This window comes from Rattus norvegicus, chromosome 5 (assembly GCF_021556685.1).
Source record: "Rattus norvegicus strain SHRSP/BbbUtx chromosome 5, alternate assembly SHRSP_T2T, whole genome shotgun sequence".
NCBI classification, from domain to species: Eukaryota; Metazoa; Chordata; class Mammalia; order Rodentia; family Muridae; genus Rattus; species Rattus norvegicus.
In genome coordinates, this window is record NC_141538.1 from 72,928,103 (window position 1) to 72,947,175 (window position 19,073).

General features: G+C 46.0%; 1 protein-coding gene across 2 annotated transcripts in view; it reads right to left on the reverse strand.

Annotated features, from left to right (window-relative positions):
- Window positions 1-19,073, reverse strand: part of Abca1 (ATP binding cassette subfamily A member 1) — a 123,756-nt gene that overhangs the window by 72,085 nt on the left and 32,598 nt on the right.

Consider the following 19,073-nt stretch of genomic DNA (forward strand, 5'->3'; position numbering starts at 1 on the left):
AAAAATTGTGTTTTGTTTACAGTTTAATAACTCACGAAAAGAAAAAGAAAAGACTCACCCGCTATGGGGCAGGTGGAGAATAGAATATTGATTGCTTCATTTTAAACGGATGGGTGACCACAGGCTTCTGGCTTACGTACACGGAGAAGTGAGTTTCGGGAGCTCCGTCTCAGTGGGAAAGACATGAAAAGATTGCTTTCTGATGACATGTTGAGCCACACTCAGTGTGTATTCCACAGCCTAGCAGCACAGTGGTGTTGTTACACACGTGGCCTTTCCTTGTTCCCGACTGAAAAACCAGCCCTTTAAAATGATCTCATCCATCCTACCTGAGGTTTGTGACATGAGCCCTGCTGCTCCTGACTCCCCAGTGCCGACTCATGTAGCTAGAATTGAAAACACTGAAAGCAGCCTTATTTCCACAAGCCACAGGGCTAATCTCCCAGATCAGCAGGCAACCGCTCTCAAACTTTTCTGGGGACCAGAAGCGCTTGATGGGTTGCTTCCACTAGACTGCCGGACAGCAGCCATGGAGCATCTGCTTCTTGGGGGCTTGAGCAACGTCTGCAGCAGCCGCATGTCTAACAAGCTCCCAGGCGATGCTGATGCTGCCAGCCTGGGACCACACGTCCGAGAATCACAGGAGAGACCTGTGAGCACATGCAGGTGCTTTTAAACAGACACGGTCTCCTCTTGATTCTGAACAAAACATGGATGCGGAGGTACAAAGCCCAGTTCCTCCAAACAATGAGAAAAACATGTAAACGTAGGTTTGGAAACCCACCCTTTACTTTACTAAACGTGGTGACTTCTAAAGGCTTTCCCACTGACTCCCATTAAACAATGAGCTCTCCGAGTACATCGAGAAAAGGCTTCAGTCCAGTGGCATAGACTAGAAACAGCGCTGGCCAAGAATTCAGAATGTTAGTCCCCTGGCTGGAGGCTATGTAGGGTGGTACCACTTGAATATTTCCTAGCACCTTTCGGAACCTCGGGCTCCACCATCTGTAAAGCAAAAGGATTCTGAGCAGATCTGAGTGGGGAGTCTGTCGAGCTGAAACACCGTCATTTCCCTGCGTTATTGAACTGACTATCTTATCTTCCCTCTTTCTTTCCACATTAAACTCCTAATAACCCGAATTCTTTTTTGAAATTAAAACAAACAACCCCTCCCCAAAACAAAGCTAACAACAAATAAACAAAGCCCCCAGCTCATCTGTGACCAAATGGCTGACCACTAGAGGGCAAACTTCACAAACCCAAATCAATTCCCCCGGAGAGGGGGTCCATCTGAAAGTAAGACTACAGTTTGCACCGATGAAACAGCTTATTCTGGGGTCTAAAAGGGTCTCCCTTCGTGGAGACAAACAGCCCACGCAGATTCTCAAGAGCTGCAAATGATGCGGGCATCGTTGTCATTGAGCAAACCTCAGTAATTCTGAGTGGAGCAGAGAAGAACGCCTATGTGGTTTTCATCCTAGGGTTCCTCATAACATCGCAAAGCCGACCTGAGGCCTGTCAAATGTCCCTCCTTGGAATCAGCACTCAGCAAGCCGTCATCTCATCTGCCTGGTGTTTCCATTGTACAAGACCCCATACTGGTACTGACCTCAATTCTTCAGTCACCAAGCCACAGAGCACTAATACTCATTAGAAGGCACCCAGAAACTAGTCTCTGAGTGTCTTCCCCTTCAGATTAGAACCAGGGGTTCTAAGGCAGACCACCCAGAAATCTTCATTTTAATAAGAATCTGCCGCATTTCCAGTGCAGTGGGGTCCATACATTATGAAACATTATTTTACTTAAATACAGGCTACAGTCAACGCTACTTATACAAATACAGAATATGCCTTTTATCTTAGTGTTCCAAGGCCTGACAGAAATACTGCTCAGGCAATGACACATGACTAAATGCTAGATGAGACTACCAGAAAGATTGCAGAAGGATCTTTTAGATTAGTGGGTCCAAGAAGAGGCCCAGGATGTCAAGACCATCCATCCCTAGGCTATAGCCCAGGAGTAAATAAGAACCTTGAACACTAGAAGTGTCTTCCCAAAGATAACATCCAGAACATCCCAGCATTCCCGTGGTGGAGGGTGGGGTGAAGGAAGGAAGGCAGGCAGAAGGCTTTAGCTGAGGCTTGAGGTCAAAAGGCAGGCATGCTTATAAATAAGTTATGTATGTGTATGTGCATATATATTGATATATGCATATCAAAAGTAGAGCTGGGGAATACAAATCATTCAGTAGAGCACTCTTTGAGCCTGGGCAATGTCCTGTAAAATGCACACGTACACACGCACACACAATACTGGGAATACAAATCCTGAGTTTTGTATCCATGTATTTCCAAGTTTGTTTCACGTACTTAAACTTCTATGACCTTACCTATAAGATGAGGGTCAAAAGAGATCTCTGTGAACCCTCTATAGAATAGAATAAATCTATGACCTAACACCTGGATCAACCGGTTGAACACAAATTCCCCCCTAAGCAAAGCCACAGCAGCACACGGCATCCTACTTTGGAACTTCAGAACAGCTCGTTCCTTCAGGGCAGCAGAAGTGTGGGAGGTTGACCCAGGCTGCACTCTGAATGGACCTAGGTCACCCAGCCAACACTCTGGAGACCAGAAAATGTGCTTAGCATGTTTACATGATGCTTCTGTTATGTCAACAGACTCTGCAGATGAAAACAGCTGGATGGGATCAAACGCCAACTGCCCATCCCCAGGATGAGACACGGAAACCAAAGAAGCTGGTTAAACAGGCAACAGCCCTTAGCAGTGTGTGAGCATGGTGTGGGTGGCATGATAGTTCTCAACCTTGGATGCTGCCAGGCCCACTTGGGAGTTTTTGAAAGGTCCCAGAGCCCAGGCCATGCCCCAGAACAATGAACCAGAATTGCTAGGGATAGGAACTGGGTCTTGGGAATTAAAAAAGAATTCCAACCAAGTCCGAAAAATAGGTGAGCGTGGTAATCCATACCTGTAATGTCAGTAGTCAGGAGGCAGAGGCAGGAGACTGCAAAGTAGAGGCTAGCCTGGGCTACAGAGTAAGTTCCACACCCATGCTTACACAGAGAAATCAAGCCTCAAAACAAAATTATACAGGCAAAAAGAAGTTTGGGACCATAAAACCTAAAATGTAATACTGTATCTTGCTATAAATTAGCTGTGTGGCCATACGATGCCACTATACCTTAGAGAGGCCAAGCTTTACCAATTAAGGAAGAGATCAGCATTTACCTTTTGAAGTCTTGGGGATAAGAGATGCTTTCATAAACTTGACCAATGAGCAACTGTCTAGTGACAAATGCTTATTAAATGGTAATATATTAATTGTCATTAAAATGGCTGTTTACTGCACTATATAGCAATGTGCAGGGAAAAAAATGAGAAAACAGAACTTCCTTCAAGGGGTTTTCTTGGTTATCATGAAGAGGCAAGCCAAGTACAGAAAGCAGAAGAAAGGATAAGAAAGCCAAAGAAAGACAGAAGCAGTTTGAAGAGGATGGAATTTATCTGCAAGAATTTATCTCATTATCATTCAGGAAATCAGGCTACAGTTCTAGAAAAGACCACAAATCAACCACACCTAGTATTTAGTGGGGTGAGGACAACCCCTCTCATGATAGAAGGCACCCAGCAATCCTGTATTCACAGGGCTATATACACAGTAAATTCTCAACATACCTCCATGAATACAGAAATAGAACAAATTCCACAACCCTAGATTTGAGGTATAGGAGGGCAAAGGGAAAGAGAAAGAAGTGATATAAAAGAGTGGTTTTGTCCTTGCTGGTCTTTGTCTTCAGGATGCAGCTAGCTGTGTAGAAGAGTACAAACAATGAACCAAGCCAGATGACTGAAACAGCTATTAATCTTGGGTGAAGACGATAGATGGATGGATGGATGGATGGATGGATGGATGGATGGATGGATGGACAGATAGATGGATAGGTAGATGGATGGATGGGTAGATGGATAAATGGATGGATGGACGCATGCATGCATGTATGATGGATGGGTACAAATGCATGAATCTAAAATTAGCTGATGTGACCTGGAACATGACCAATTTTGAGGAGGTAAATTCGTTTGACAGGAGGAAGGGGAAAAAAACAATCAGGACATGAATGTAAAACAGACTGGGTCAAGATGGCTCCGGTGTCCCTAAGCCTACTTGGTTTCATCAGCCCAAGTGAAGAGAAGCATCAGGTAAATAGCAGCCAGAAGCATAGAATAAAACAGGGAAGCTGACATAGAGCTTGCCGCAGTGGTCACGCTTGCAATCCCAGCTCCTCAGGAGGCTGAAACAGGAGGATAGCAAAGTCAAGGTCTTCTTGGTCCACAATAGGAGTTCAAGGCAAGGCTGGGTAGCCTTGTGAGAGAAAGGCTGTGGGTATGTCTCAGAGGTTTGAGCCTTTACCCAGCAGGCATGAAGCTCTGAGTTCCATTTCTAGTACCAGAAAGAATAAGTAAATAAATAAGTAAACACACAAACCAAACAGAAATGACAAGAGCATCCTCCTTTCTGGGCTGACTGGTAAGCATTAGGTGAGGAATGTACGTGCCAGCCAGGGGGTTCCTGTGCTGAGCTCCAGGCTCCATTCAGAACTTCTAATCTGATCCTGTTCAAGGACAGTTTCTCTCATTTGCTGAGCTGCTGTGTTCAAAATAGATAAAAAAAAAAAGAAAGAAAGAAAGTCAGGTCTAATAACACAGGCCTGTTATATTCCAGATCTCTGGGGTTCTGGGGCAGGGGGATTACAAAGCCAGCTGAAGCAACTTAACTCTTTTTCTCACAAAAAATGGGGGTGGAGGGACAGGCGGGGATATAGCTCAGGGGTAGAGTATTTTTCTAACATGCAGAAGCCCTGGGTTCAATCCCCAGTACTGCAAAAAAGAAAGGAGAGGAGAAAGGAATATGAAGACAGAGGGAAGAGAAAAAATAAATAAACCTAACGATTTATAGAGAATCGATGAAGGGATCTTATCTTCTGGCAATTGTAAGAATAGACACAGGTAGACGACCAGTAACAGACAAGTCATGCTAGGTAACACAACACAAAGAACGCTTGGCGGGAAAGACAGTCACTCAGTTAACCCTAACCAAGTGAGTTGACATGGACCTGGTTTGTATTATCTGTGGAATGTGTGGTTGGAGAAAATGTTCTCTGAAAAATTCTATTCCGTGTTCCTGAGCGGAACACGGGGATCAGTTGATCCAGCACCAGAGACTCTTATCAGAAAGGCTGAACTCAAACACTTCCTATCTATGTATGAACCTCTTCTGGCCCCTTTCTTTGTTCCCTCTTGGCCTCAGTTTCTTAGACATCAAAATGGAGTTAGGGCCAACAAGAAGGCTTAGCAAGGACAGCACCTGCCACTAAACCTAGCACACCAATCTCAGTCCATGAAACTCATGTGGGGTGACTTCCGGAAGTTGTCCTGTCCCTGCACCCCACTCCACCTCATATACAAACAAAAGAAAGTGTACTGATGTTTTTAAAAGAAAATGGAGATAGTAACATTCTTTTTTTTTTTTTTTTTGGTTCTTTTTTTCAGAGCTGGGGACCGAACCCAGGGCCTTGCGCTTCCTAGGCAAGCGCTCTGCCACTGAGCCAAATCCCCAACCCCGATAGTAACATTCTTAAGTTGATGTAGAAAGCAATGATTAAGAATCTGAACGAGAAGAGTGAAGCTAGGAAGATGGCTCACTCAATAAAACACCTACTGGGCAAGCACAAGGGACTGTGCTTCTACCCCCAACATCAATGTCAGAAGTCATGAACCATGCCTACAATCCCAGTGCTGGGGAGGTGGACATAAGTGGAGACTTGAGGCTTGCTGGCCAGTTGGTGTAGCTCCAGGTTCAGTGATAAACCCTAAGTTCAATACTGATGTCTGACCTCTAAACACACACACACACACACACACACACACACACACACACACACACACTCACTCATTGAAAAATCAAGAGCTGATTATGATTAGCTGGGAATATTTACATAACTGTGAACATCAAGAAAGACAGAAAGCTGTATCCAACAAAAGGCCAAAGGAGTTCTGGCACTACAATCCCTTCAGCATAAATCAAAGTATCTCATCTGCCCATCCCAGCTTCCTGATTGGCCTGAGAGGCAACCAGCCGCCTGCCTGCCGCGTCCCAGGAGCTTTGGGCACAGTGAAGCAGGGCAAAGGGGAGGAGAAAGGGAAAACAAAATAAAAGGCTGGCATCTAAAAAAGAGCAAACAGATGAGATGCATCTGTGGGCTGGGACAGAGTGAGACACAATCCTGGGTTTCTTGCTATTCATCTGGGTCAAGCCTCTACTCCAAGCTAAGGAAACATACCACAGGCAGATAGAGGTTAAAGAGAAGCCTTAACTCAGTGGGAGCAGATGGGGGTGTCTTCCTGGCCTAGGAGGTGACCCCTGCTTTCTCTCTCAACTGCCTTCTGGAACCCAGGAGCTGAGGAGGAAAAAGAGGAGGGGAGGAGAGGAGAGGGTGGAGAAACAACAGAAGAAGGCAGAAGAGGAAAACCCTGGCAGCAGCCACCGGGGTTACTCTCGGTCAGTGCCCTCTCCAAGTCCCAGCTTAAGTTTCAAGATCTCTGCAGTCTTGTGCTCTATACAAAAGGAACCACAGCCATCAGCAGCTTGAGAAGTGGGTGGAGAAGACAAATGGGAAAAAGGAGAAGTAGAGAAAGCTGTGCCAGCAGCCCTGGCCTGCATACCCTTCTTAAATGGACCCCTGGGTGGCAGCAGAGTGGGTAGAGGTGGGTTAGAGGTCTACTAGTCCTGGCTCAGCCAACAGAGAAATGGCTTGTGGGTGGGGGTAGGGGCTGGATGACAGTCTTGTGGTTTTATTTAGCCTATTTGATTAGTCTTATAAACAAGACTTTGGAATATTTTCAGCTACAAGGGGGCTGGAAATAACCACACCTGTTTATTAGTGGGTTGGATCCTTAGTTCCTTTCTGAGTTTCGTGTGGCTAAGCCTGGCTTTGAACTCCTCATTTTCCTACTTCCACCTTCCATATGTTGCTATCATAAACACCATCATCCCCAGCTTTGGTGTCTCTGTTGTTTTGGTTGAGTTTGTGATGTACTTTCTTCAGGGGTGAGACGTCTCCAGAAGACTTTGTGGGGTGCTCTGGAGAGAAGGAAGAGCAGCTGGGTGGCTGTGCCCTGAGGTAACTGTTAGCATGGCCGAGGATGAGCGAGACTGTGGGTATGCACGCCTTGAGACCGCCCTGCTGGTCATGGAGCCCTGAAGAGATTTCTCTCTCTACAGTGATGGCTTTCGGAAGAATTCTAAAGAAACTTCAGAAGAAGCTTTGGAGTCTAATGAACCGGTGTCACATTTCGTTCCACATTAAATTCCAGAATTTACTAGTTCTGTGGACTTTGGAAGTCATTTTTCAGGCTCTCTGAGCTTCTGGGTTAAGAAAGCACTAATAACACCAAGCATGACTCACACACAATGCACAATAAATTGGAAACTAAATACGTTCAAAATGCATGCTGATAAAATCATTATGACAATTAGGTGACCAGTTCCCAAAAGACCGTGATATACACCCTGAACCGTTTGGGGCAAACAGTATCACTGCCAAAAGTTTGTTTTTGGACCAACAGAAATAGTACAACTTTAGACAATTACCAGTGCTAAGAATGAAATGAAAAAACCTAGTCAGTGCTTCCCAAAGACAGGAACGACAAAAGGGTTATGGTATGACGCAATCCCAGCCCTTGCCATCCAAGAGGAGATGGGCATCGATTAAGAACAGAGCAGCCCTGTCTGCTGTTCGAAAATCAGTCACATTGAAATCAGAGCTAGAAGGAAACACCTTTCCCTAGATCCATGCTCTAAGGCAGTAACTGACTGACAGGATAAGAATGCTGGGAAACTGGAGGCCTCCAAGAGAAATTGATCATCAGAGCAAAGTCCTCCCAGATGGGCTTATAATTTTTATGAAGCACTTTTTTAGAAGATTGAAGAGACACAGAGTGCATACACATAGATACAAGCAAATACTCATAAGAATAAAAATAAACAATATAAATCTTTTTTAAGACCTTGAGGGGTGGACTCAATCTTCTGTCTCTTCTACCAGGTTAAAGTAAAAAATTCTTCCCTTCCAGGAGTGGGTAGCCCACAGCAGATACCAATGCCGCAGCACTCTGACCTTGGGCGTCCAGGCTCCTCAGAAACAATTTCTATTGGGTAAAATTACTGAGTCTCGGGTATTTTCTTTTGGAAGCTAGAATGGATTAAACAAATAAACAATGCCTTCCTAACAAGAAGGAAGTGGGAGAAGCTGCTAGAACTGGAGGTCATCTAGTAAGACTCTGAGAGGTTAAGGAGCCAGGGAGGACTGTGGCTCTCACTGGCCAGCAGGTGGTGACAACATGCAGGCTGGCAGAGAAAGCAGGAGGAAAATGAAAGGAAATACTGAGGCACTAACACTGGTGCAAATGAGTTCTGAACCTAAGGAGAAACAAGAATCAGGAAGCCAACAGGAAAAACAAGAGGACAGCTGATAAACAAACAAACAAGCCACCACGCTTTGTGGAGAACCTTTTGTGAATACTGGAGGGATGCAAAGCACAGAGAGGGCGCTCAGAAGGTGGAAGGAGAAAAGAAGGAAAGGTCAAAAAGTAGGAAGAAACTAGTTAGAAGCAGGGAAAAACTGAATCTAACAGAAGGTGGCAGAGATGGGAAGTCTGGGGGAAGGGGCGAGTTTAGGCTACCCAGTTCTAAGCTATGACTTTGTCTCTAACTGATTGAGACCAGCTGTAACAGGATGAAGTTCCTGGGAACTTGAAAAACCCAGGAAACAGGGATTGGTGAAGCAGCTCAGAGGGGATGGGGCCGGGAGCTGGGGGGCAGACACAGGATCTCTAGAGCATGCTGGGTAGATAAGATAGCTTAACAGGTGAGTAGACCCCTGACATCAACTTCTGGCCTCCTGAGTGCATCAGAGAGAGAGGGAGAGAGGGACGGAGGGAGGGATAGAGGGAGGGAGGGAGGGACACAAAGAGACAGAGACACAGAGACAGACAGAGAAAGACACACAGAAGAGAGAGACCCATAGAGACACACACAGAGAGAGACAGAGACAGAGAAACAGAGACACAGAGACAAACAGAGAGTTGGAGACAGAGAAAGACAGAGACAGACAACCAGGGAACAAGAGAAGGAAAGGAAGATGAACGTGCCAGTGAGGGACTGAGGTGGGACTCTTTCCAGGAAGGTTTAAGGAGAACTCTCATATGCATCCTGCACACTTCGCCTTATTTCTTCTAATGTCCAAAAGTAATAAACTTAGCAGGACGTGGTGGCACTTTGAGGCAGGAAACACGACTCGTATTTACAAAGCCTCAGACACATTTACACGGATCAATTTCCAGAATCTCTAAAACCAGCTTCCGAGAAAGGTATTGTTGTTATCCTTGTTTTTCCAAAGCAGGAAAGAGACCAGAAGGGAGTAGCTGGCTCAAGGTCACAAAACAAACCTGAGGCAAATGTAAACCCAACAACTTCGATTTCAAAACTCTAGTTCTTTCCATTCTACTAGCAACTAAGTGAATTGTGTTACCTTCTAAAGTCAAAAACTGGTGATGCCAACCATGCTTCCCCACACTGAAGTGAGGCAACGAGGGCATATGGTGTGGTGGAAAGATGTGGAATCTCCAGTCACACAGACCTGGACCCAAGTTACAACTCCATAGCACTGAGCAACAGATACAACCTTTTCAGACTCAGTTTTCTCATCAATAAAATGGGGACAATTAGTACTGATCTGCTAATGCTGCCTCAATGAACCAAATTCGGTAGCTCATTAAAAAAATATAAAGTTCCGCTCAGAAACACAAGCACATCAATGTTCACTGAAGCTCTCTCTTCATAACAGCTAAGTTAGGGAACTTAGAACGGCCAAGTTAGGACGCTTAGGTGTCCAACAACAGAGAAAGAGGTTCAATATTTTTCAGCCATAGAGGACAAAGCTATGTCTTTTTTGAGAAAATACATATAATCAGAGATTTGATTAATACTATTAATCGAATTAAGTTAGTCTCAGAAAGACAGATATTCCATGCTTTTCGCTCACTTGTGTGTCCTAGGCTTTACATAAATACATAGAACAGAAGGTAGAAGCCCATTGTCTAGGAAAACAGAAGGAATGATGTCAGAGAAGGTTTGAGCCAAAGGAGAGGACAGTGTACTAGAGGAGTACCCTCAACACACAGAACATACCTGTGTAAGTATGGCCTTACATGACACAGGACCAAACATACAATGCATACATACCTATGTTCAGTATATTCTTTATGGCATGGGACCAAACATACTCTACATACCTATGAACATACCCTTATATAACATAGGACCAAACATGCAATTTATTTATGTGAATACACCCTTATATGACACCAGACCAATCATACAAAGCATACCTATGTGAGTATATCCTTATATGACATGAAACGATGTGCAATGGATATATATTATCAGGGGAAGATCTTTTTTTTTAATTTTTTTCGGAGCTGGGGACCGAACCCAGGGCCTTGCGGTTGCTAGGCAAGCGCTCTACCGCTGAGCTAAATCCCCAACCCCAGGGGAAAATCTTTTAATGTAAAATGTCATCGCTACCCTGCCCAACCTTGTCTGTAGTCAGAGTCAATTGAACACTGCCTTTCGGTCCTTCCATGCAATCAAGGTGGGCGGGCTTGAAGCACAATGCTCTCAGGGGGAACCAAACTCTATACCCAAGCTGCTCTCTGCCACCCACAGGGTAAACAAATCTCATACAGGAAAGGCAGGAGACATGTGACACTCTTGTCTGATGGTCACAAGTCAAGCTTTTGAAAAGGCAGCCTGATATGGTGGGGTAAGATGGCTTTCTGTAATTGAATGCAATTGTGTTTTCTATGCTTGTCTGGGTAAAGTTGACCTTTGATTTGATTTAGCTCGAACAATATTTCAACAGTGCACTGGAGCTCTGAGTCCCCTGACTACTGCTTGGCTAGAGCCAGGCCTCTGCCCTGGATAGCAACCAACAGCCCAGGCTCTGGGGCACAGCCTGGCTTTGACAGGACTCGTGGGAACAACTGATCAGCCACAGAAGCAGAACTTGAACCCAGCTCTTCTGGCTGTCCAGTTCAGGGGATATTTAAAAGTTGTTCACGGTTCATCAACACCTGTCCTCAAATCCCGGCCTCAGCCAACTTCCTTATCACCACAACCACTATGCCTCCTGGAGCTCATGTCTCATGTCTACCATGGAGGTAGAAAGGTTTCAAACTCTGAAAGTCTGAAACCTTGAGTCAAAACTTTTGACAAGCACACACAGGACGTGAATGGCAATCACCCAAGGATTTCACAGGCTTTCAATTTTGATGACATGCTGACACGCGTCATCAGATCTCACAACAAGATGACACACACGGGTGTCAGGTGTGAGGACAGAAGACCAGACGTTTGGGGCTGCAAACCCAACTTGAGCAACTGCCCTGATGAAACAAAAGGCAGAATTTCAGACAAAAAAGGAGAAGTAGCTCTGAGTCACGAGATGGCCTTTAGAGATAGGCCTGGGGAAAACGTGGTGACTGCTACATAGGAAGCTTGGACGTGAAGCCAGAGGGAGGGAAATCTGACAGAAGCTCTTTTCCTTCCTCATCCCGGCCTGTCTGTATGTGTGTGGGGACCTCATAGGTGTCAAGGGCAACTCTCTCTAGGATGTACCAGCGATGAAGTATGAAAGACTGAAATTCTAGTCCTGCCATCAGTTGCCAATGGTGGTTTCTCAGGCAAGGTACTTAGCCTCTCTGAATTTCATGTGCACAAAGAGAAATGGCCTACCTCCCATAAGTGTGCAAATACAAGTGAATGAAGGAGGAGATCTGACACGTGCTGTGTATCAGGTCAGTATGGGAAGGCCTTGTTCCTATTGGCTCATTTCGTTGCTGTCCCATCCCTGAGGAGGTGCTAGCATTAGCCCATCTTAAAGAAACCGAGGCACAGTAGTGTTACGTAGTTACTCGTGGGAACAACTGATCAGCCACAGAAGCAGAGCTTGAACCCAGCTCTTCTGGCTGTCCAGTTCAGGGGATATTTAAAAGCTGTTCACGGTTCATCAACACCTGTCCTCAAATCCCGGCCTCAGCCAACTTCCTTGCCCTATCACCACAACCACTATGCCTCCTGGAGCTCATGTCTCTGTGACTTTCAAAGATTAATGCAGAATCAAAGATCCTTATCAGGAGTTGTCAGTGTCAACAGACAGGCAAAACAGCATGGCCATTTTCCCTAAGCCAAAACCAGCATGCTTGCAGGTGGAAACACGGATACCTGGGTCTAAGCCACAATAGAGAGGCCAAACCAGCTTTGTATTTTGAATACGTGAAAATGGAAGCCACGCCATTGCCTCAACATGACACCTAGCTAAAGAGACAGAGACAAGCAAATGTATCTCAGGATGACAGCATGCATAAGACGGCCCTGGAGATCGACCCTGGATCTCCTCCGGTCTCCACCTCAACAACCTGGGGGCATACTCAGTCCAGTCCTGGTTCTTTCTCGGAAAAGTTTTCAGGAGCTTCAGTGGTTCTGTACCCTGGAGAGAAAGCATCTGAAAAGCCCCTGAACAAGAAATTGGGGCAAGGAAACAGGCTGTGAGCAGTCACCACAGTATGCACTGGTGGAAGAGGATAGAGGCTGCAGCAGACAATGCCTGACTTGAAAGAACACAGCTCTCATGGACAGTGTCACTCCCATAGGCTGTGGAGCACATGCACACATGGGCACAGCTTTGAGGCCATCCCTCAACTGCCCTGGTTGCCTTTCCTTACCAATCACAAAGGACCAGAAAATAGTCTTCTATGGACCCCAAAGTACCTTCTGGACTTCCTTACTTAAAGTGTATCAGTGTGGTTGCCACTTGGGACAGAGCCAGACACCTAGAGAGCTAAGAGCTAAGAGCTAGGAGCTAGGATCTTGGCTGAGTCCCATGTACATAAGGGATCAGCTATCTGGCATCCAGCCATACCACACAACGGATAGCCCTAGCCACACCACTCAGGTCATGCTTCAGCTGTAAAGAATGCAGAACTTCTACAGGACGCACACAAACCAGACAGATTGTCCCTAGATCAGCATAAGTAATGGTGAGCCTACAGGAGTCCCTGGGGGGACTCACTAGACAAGGGTTTAACTAATTGTGAAGATGTGGTGTGTGCAGAACACATGAAATTCAAGAGGGATGACCAAAATGCGGATGCTTCACTCCTTTAAAAGGGAAACAAGAATACCCTTGGGAGGGGATAGGGAGGCAAAGTTTAGAACAGAGGCAGAAGGAGCACCCATTCAGAGCCTGCCCCACATGTGGCCCATACATATACAGCCACCAAACTAGATAAGATGGATGAAGCAAAGAAGTGCAGGCTGACAGGAACTGGATGTAGATCTCTCCTGAGAGCCACAGCCAGAATACAGCAAATACATAGGCAAATGCCAGCAGCAAACCACTGAACTGAGAATAGGACCCCTGTTGAAGGAATCAGAGAAAGAACTGGAAGAGCTTGAAGGGGCTCGAGACCCCATATGAACAACAATGCCAACCAACCAGAGCTTCCAGGGACTAAGCCACTACCTAAAGACTATACATGGACTGACCCTGGACTCTGACCTCATAGGTAGCAATGAATAGCCTAGTAAGATCACCAGTGGAAGGGGAAGCCCTTGGTCCTACCAAGGCTGGACCCACAGTGAACGGGATTCTTGGGGGGAGGATGGCAATGGGGGGAGGATTGAGAGGGGAACACCCATATAGAAGGGGAGACGGAGGGGTTAGGAGGATGTTGGCATGGAAACCAGGAAAGGGAATAACATTTGAAATGTAAATAAGAAATACCCAAGTTAATAAAGATGGGAAAAAATGTGGTGTGGGGGAGGAATGGAGAGAGAGAAAGTGGGGGAGGGAGAGAATGAATGAGAATGTCTTAGACTGTGAAGATGCTCTATCCTGGAAAAGTCAGAATCCTTAGCCCCCAGCATAAATAAGCACTTCCCAGCTTCAGGTCCAGTAGTTAGCCCCGAAGACACAGTAACTCGAATCCAAGGCAAATGGGACAAGGAGCAGACACTAAGAGAAGGTAGATCCCCAGGAAGACAAGCTCAGCAGGAAGCAGGCATGAACGTGTTCGCTGCTTATCCCTAAGCAGAGCCTTGTAAGTAGCTCAAAGGGAACCGGCAGCAAGGGCACAGCCAACTGTAGCAGGCCAGACACCATGTTCTCTGACAGTGGGTGACAAGTCACCAAAAAGGACTGCTTTGAGGCTCCTACTCTCCCCATCCCTGGGGGAAAGGCCAGAGTCACCAAGACCTGGGCCCAGAGAAGCAGATGTGGTAAGCCAAAGGCCAGGAACAGAAAGGAGGCTGTGGGGGGGATGGCTCTCCCTAATGGGCATGGACATCCTCTCCATCCCCAGTGCCTGGAATTCATGTAGTGCTTGCCTAACCTTTTCAGATTTTAAAATACCTATCTGTGAGTAAACACATAGCTAGGTCCTGCTCGGGGACCTCAGAGAGGGTCATGAGAGCGAATATCGACCTCTGCAGTACATGTTATTCCTCTGAACTCAGATTAGCACACCCAGGGAAATCACCGTGGGAGGTAAAGTGGGGGAAAGAGACCCAAGACTGACTTAGTATGAATGTGGAGCCTTCGGGGCCTGGTTTGCACAAGGGAAGTGGTTCTACAGTTACCTGTGCTGTGTAGAGCGCTTACACTTGACAATATCAGGTGAGGAGAGAGGGCATGGTATTTATCAGACTCGCTTTCACTGCCCTCTCTAAAGGTGCTCTCAGGCTTACCAGGCTACCACACTGCTGCTCAGAGCACAGCCACTGCCATGGCCTCTTCATGCCCTGAATAGGCTACGGCCCTGTGGGTAACACAAACCACCCCTGTATCACAGGTGTCCCCCTCCAAGGACCTAGCCAGACTCTAAGCTGAAGCATCATCAAGTCATTTAACCAGATGTCAAAAGTTAGACCATGACGCTTAAGGACCAGACAAAGTGAGCAACTTGTCAAAGGCCAAACAGCCAGGAACAGGAGGGAAGTGATGTATTTCTGACTTACTGTGTGCCACCCTCATGCTCACGAACCTAAATTTGTTGCCAAATCAGTCTTGACACAGCTTTGCGTCTCTCCTACACCACCGTTTGCCAACCTTCAGCCACTTACCACCTTGCTCTCCAGAATTTCACCATGAAACATACTTTTCTTAACTTCATCATTTCCTTCTCAATAGCCATTTGAGCAACATTGGCACATTTTGACGAGTCAGAATTAAAAGTTGTCATTTGTGTCCAGTCAGAAATCAACTCCTATATCACATAAAACTCAAAGCCCTGACCTTGAAAGTTTACACATCGCAGGGTCACAATCTAGACATGTCACTTTTTTCTGCAGTTTCTGAGAGTTTAGCCAATGCTTATAGCCTTTGAGCTTCAAGCATGACAGGAAAGGAAGACGGCTTTACCACACTAACTCCCAGACTAACTTAGCCACCACTCGACCTATTGGTAATACTCTGGCTTAGAGGGGGGGAAAAGCAATAAAGTGACCCAAAATTCCAGCAATGTGAAAACTGGGTGAGGCACATCTGTAAGGCTTCATTTTTTCTTTGTCACGATTCAATGATAAATAGAAGAATTGTCCACAACTTAATCTTTGAAGCTCGACTATTACTGAAACAGTACAAGATGGCTCTTTCTAGAACCGTGAATCGGGACACCAGGGTTGGCGGTGCTTCATTCCTCAGATGTCACTCCCCTGACCGTGTAAACTGAAAGTGGAGGTGAGTCCACTTTCAGTATCGATTCCCGCTGGGAAGAAGCCCTTAACCCCAGGCTCAGCACCTGGGAGAGCATGGTTGGCACATGGCTGAATACCTCAAGCAGCCGGTCCATGAATCCACACACAGACTAAACAGTTTCTGAGTAAAGCAATGTTGTATCCCAGGAGACCTGGAGACAAGGCAAATGCATTTGAGTAGACTCCTATGTCTACAGAGTCCCTGTGTCCAGTCTAATGGCGTGAGCAGCGGTAATGAAGATGAATTCTCCAAATGGACCTCAAAGCAGGACGCGGTGGTTCCAGCCATGACCACATAGGCAAGTAGCTAAGTAGATTTAACAATGTAAATAAGAAAAGACAGATAGAGTCTGTTAACTCAAAAAGCCAGAGGTACAGTTAGGGGAAGGAGAAGTCACTGCAGTTCTGTCTGTGTATTCACGAGATCTGCAGTTTGAGTTTGGTTATACATGAACAGTGAGTCAACAGGATGACAAGAACGTCAAAGGTCTCATGCAATCTCAGATGCCTGGACAGAAGTATAGGGCCCATAGACAGGCAAAAGTCCCTTTCTCCTCTCTGCTAGAATACTTTTGTCATTTCTGGTAAACTTCTGGAATGACACAAACACACTGAGAGGCAGAAGTTGGGAGGAAAAGTATTGAGTAAGAGGAGCGGAGGACATTTAGATGGAAAAAAATGAAAGACTCTAGAAACAGATACAAAAATTGCTCTGGGATTTTTTGACGGACACGGAATTAGATTAATTCTCTAGAAGAGAGCGGCAAATACTACATGACAGTCTGGGCAATCAACACACAGCATAAGCTACCTCATGAGAGGATAGTACAGGGATCAATAATGACACCCCAGTCTCCAAGTCAGACTTGTGGGGTGTTGTTCAAAATCAGCAAAATGTTACCACTTCCTAGAGAAGGAGGCAGCATTTTTTTATGTGCTTGCCCTGAAACTGTGGCCTGGCTTTCTGTTGCAAGATTAAAAAAAAAATGATAGAAAGTCAAAGACCAGCTGAGCATGGAGATGTAGCTCAGTGGTTAAGGACTTGACTAGCCAGGACAGAGAAGCAAACTGAAACAGAACAGAACTAGCTGCAGGGCAAAGGGGACACTGAAAACTGAAAGAGAGTTCCCCTCAGCAGAGCTGGGTACACCCTGCCATTTCTTTCCCCAATCTTTCTTTGTGACTCCAGTTGCTCACAGGAGAAAAGTACCTTGCTCTCTAGGCCAGCTTCCACTAAGAACTGGAAATTCTGCCGGTTCCTTTAGTCGGTCCCACAAAGTCAGAGGCAGAAGAACAGAACAGATGGTCAGAAATGAAGACAATGCTATGAAGACAGCACTGGCTTCTGTGAACAAAGCATCTACTATGTCCAGACACATGTCAGATTTGCACCTTAGGAATTATCATATTAATGGTGTAAGATCTCATTATACTGTATGTGATATAATATCATTATAATTAATCCAAGAAATTATGTCTCAGAAACATTGAACGTTTCGTCTGAGGTGTATTTCCAACACCTCCATGGCATCTCCCCACAACCTGGAACTCAGTTCCAGGGATTCTGACGGCCATTTCTGGCCTCATGCATATCACGAACATACACAGTGTACACACGAACATGCAGGCAAAAATATTCTCACACATAAAACAAAATAGATAAATCAAAAAAGAATCCTTTAGAAAAAGATTCATGACTCATCTTTTAAATGTTACCTCAGGTGTCAAAGACCGTTTTGACCCTAGATGGGTCTCAGACTGTACCCATTTTCAATAAGAAAAGATAACCCCTAAGGCACTGGGTAACTTATTCACAAAGTCACACGGTAATGCACACCGGCACTTTCTGTCTGCACTACCCTGTTTCTTGGTGGTAGAATGTAGTGCCATATTGGATTTGGGCCTGGCTGCTTTGTAACTGCATGGCCACAGTTAAGAAGTCATGGGATTGTTGGACAGAGGCCTCTCCCATGTATTTACGGCACAGGAAGAAAAGACCAAGTAGTAAACACCCGATATCTCCACTGCATGACCTCTGCTGAGCCCGGCTGATGCATGTGGAACTGACACACCTGGACCACACCTGGGTGGTGGTCAACTTACTTCTGCCTTTTACTTCCTCAGCCTTTATCCTGGAGATTTAGGCTGGTCTTCTGGGATTTCTCCCTAATTAATTCAGGTCTCGTAGTTGGTCTTTTGTTACCGAAGTCACGAGCCAGGTAGTCACGAGCCAGGGTTTCCCACTGTGCTTCCCAGTTATTTTCTACCTGGAGACTTGGGTATATAAGTGGTGAATAAAGCTACAGGAGACTCTCACTATTCCTCTCACTCTCACTATTCCTCTCACTCTCACTATTCCTCTCACTCTCACTCTTCCTTCCCAGCTTCCCCTCTCTCTCTCTCTCTCTCTCTCTCTCTCTCTCTCTCTCTCTCTCTCTCTCTCTCTTCCTCTCTCTCTCTTCCTCTCTTCCTCTCTTCCTCTCCTGGCTTGACACGATAACCTGTGTGTGTGTATGTGTGTTTCTTTCATCCCGTAGGCTTTCGCCCGATTCTCGGTACCAGGTCGGTGCTGGCGCCGACAGTAGAAAAAATAACCCAATTCCACTGCATGACAATCTGAGGCCCTCTGTGACAGAAAAAGCCTAGCCTTGACCAGAGGCCTCCAGGGGAAGGAAGCAGCAGCAGCTGATCTGGCTGCCAGGAACAGTCTGGCTTCGAGCTCCCCACAGGTGATCAGGGACCAGAACATGCCCACACCTCCGTACTGAAGCCACACTTCATCTGTCTGGGGCCATGGAGTCCACACAGCAATGCCTCTTATTAAGAACCGTGTGTGTGTGTGTGTGTGTGTGTGTGTGTGTGTGTGTGTGTGTGTGTGTGTAAGAGGCTTGTGCATGTTAGTGCAGTGCCCTTGGAGGCCAGAAGAGACCAGTAGACATCCTGGAGCTGGAGTCACGGGCAGTTGTGAGCCACCCAAGGTGGGTGCTGAGAACTAAACTTGGGTCCTTTGGGAAAGCACCAAGCTCTGATCATTTCTCAGCTCTCCAGCTCCCTGAAATGCCTTTTCTCCCACCCAAGGAAAACAAGCTCTCACCAATCCATGTCAGCAACAGCACTTGACACCACTGCTTCTTTCACAAACTGGGGAGAGAGGCCTTTCAGCAAAGGCTAGACCAGT